Raw genomic sequence first — 2,471 nt, 5'->3', positions numbered from 1 at the left:
GAATATAAAACAGACGAGATAGAAAATGGTTTGCTGTGTGTTGCTTATAGTTTATTGCCTTTTGCCTTTTCCCTAGCAAGAATGTTGGTCCACTCTGAGGCCCTCAGCCTTGCCATTCTGCCATACAAGAAGTCAGCTACGAACTCAAAACTCTACAAACCATGAGGTAAATAAACCTTCCCTATTTTACTTTTGAGTGTTGTTTATATTTTCTAAACAATGAACAAAATGTGTAAGACCAGCCTGTCTTAAACGACTTCTCCTTTCAGCGCCTATAGACCATTCTGCCATTTCTTCTTTCATATTTATTGAAAATGGCTCTTCTACCCATAGCAAACAAGATGGCTGAGATTCTACAAACATAAGCCATATGTGTTTAATTATATGCATTTTCCACGTTCCTTTAGCACTGAGTTGTTCAAGTAATAACAGCTTCCATCTAATAATACTTATTTTCTTTGGCATGCTTTTCCTCTCCTTTCAATTGTCAGGAGAGAAAGTTGAACTTTTATAGTGTGAGTTGGTATCACCAAAGGCCACTGAGTTTGAAAGCTGTCATCATGAACCAGGATGGAATTCCCTAAAGACGGCTAGCAACAGAGAGCATTAAAGAACAACAAACTTTGCCAGGAGGCATCATAAGATCTGCCAATAATTTACTCCGGCTGAAAGGCAGGCAGCAAACTTTAAAAGATCTAGTGTCAGGAAGTCAAAATACAAGATTGTTTGCTCTAAAGAAGACACACAAACCAATTGATGATAACTATGTGAGCCAAAAAGGACCTTTCAGTGGGATGGTTAATATTTTGGAAGACAAGTCTGCATTGAGAATGTCCTGAAAAAAGTTAGAGAAAGTTTATAGGGATTATCATCAACATGCCCTACCATGCTTCTCTATCACTTGTATCATCGCTGTGAAACCATGCAGGTCAGGGATAGTAAGACAAGAGATACAACCAGGATATCGATCATCTGATTTATGCAGTTTAACTTGTTTTCTGACACAAGATATCTTGGAAGTTGGCTCTTTAGGTAAAATCTCAGGAAAGAGGCAATAGCAGAAGGCTAAGTATGAAAATATTATTGTTTCGGGGTGGCATGTGCAGCTTGTGGGTGTAATGCAAAGGGGCCCGAGTTCAGAGAAATCACAAATGGGCCAGCCACATAGCTCAGTGGATTAAAGTGCAGGTTTAGGTAGACAAGGGGGCTTGGGGCTTGATCCCTGGCCTACTGTGCCAGCTCTACCCTCGGGATGCACTGAGACAGTGATGACACTGAGCAAGGTGGTTATCACCTGAAATCCCAGCAGTTGAGAGCCTGAAAACAGGAGAATCCCTAAGAGTCTGATCTATGTAATGAGACCGTGTAGACCCAGTTGACCCTGTCCGAAAGACAAACAAAAAAAAAAAAAAAAAAGAAAAGAAAAAAAAAAGAAAAGCAAGAAAGGAAAAAAATGGCAACTCTGCTACACAGCAGTTTGGGTGGTTGTATGTGCTGGAGATACCAATTTAACAACATCTGATGAGGCTGTCAAAACACTTACTAACACAAATGCATCTCTGAGTACTTAGGAGGAAAAAAAGTTCTGCCAATGCACAGGAGCAAGCACCTACAGGAGCTCAAAGAGTTTGCTGTATTGAACTAATACAATGCAAAAATAAACTGTCATTAAATGGTTAAGATTAAAGAAATAAATATTCATATATACGTATATATGGGGTTTAAACATAGAATGCGGAGGAAACTGTTGGAGAGTGGCAGGGCAGTATGAAAGCAACTATGTTGATTGAAATCATGTCAAACCACACCTGAAAACCGATCCGTTGACTCCAAGTGTGCTTTGGCAAGCTGTCTCATGGGCAGAGGAAGAAGCACCTGGGCCTGGAAGCGAATTAAGGCTGCTTCACCAGGTTCTCTTAAATTGGCGTTTCCAGCACATTAAGTGTGTAATTTATTCTGAAGTAAAATTGAAGGAAGGATAGCCTTTTATTATTCTAATCCCTCATAATTGAATGTTTTGTAAATTTCTATCTTCAACAATTGAAAACTGAAGTAATTTTTAAACATATTAAATATTTAGAATAACTAAAAATGAGTAACTTTCAATAAATCTCCCATATTGAGCTTCCTTTAAGATCAAATTAGGATAGTCAAACAGCTCAGCAGATTAAAGCACCTTCTCAGTCAGACACAGGGGCCAGGAGTTCCACCCCTGGCCTGCCATTCCGGCTCAGCTCCTGGGTGTGCTGGGATGGCCATCGAAACGGGACATGGTGTCACATGCCTGTAATTCCAGCACTTGGAAGGTGGTAAACAGGAGGATTACAATGAGGCCAATCTACACAGTGAAATCTTGTATGCTGTGCACAACTTGTCCTGAAATACAAAACAGAAAAAAAAGCTCAAATTATTGTTTCTGTGAAAATTTCAGCATTGAATTGTCTACAAATGGAATACATGAATTTGATGTT

The 2,471-nt window shown here is 39.5% G+C and overlaps 1 pseudogene; it reads left to right on the top strand.

The window, feature by feature from the left end:
* The window catches only part of LOC101590086, a 12,563-nt pseudogene that overhangs the window by 7,758 nt on the left and 2,334 nt on the right, over positions 1-2,471 (top strand).

Source organism: Octodon degus, unplaced genomic scaffold, assembly GCF_000260255.1.
Source record: "Octodon degus isolate 3935 unplaced genomic scaffold, OctDeg1.0 scaffold00495, whole genome shotgun sequence".
NCBI classification, from domain to species: domain Eukaryota; kingdom Metazoa; phylum Chordata; class Mammalia; order Rodentia; family Octodontidae; genus Octodon; species Octodon degus.
This window is presented reverse-complemented; position numbering and strand designations above follow the sequence as displayed.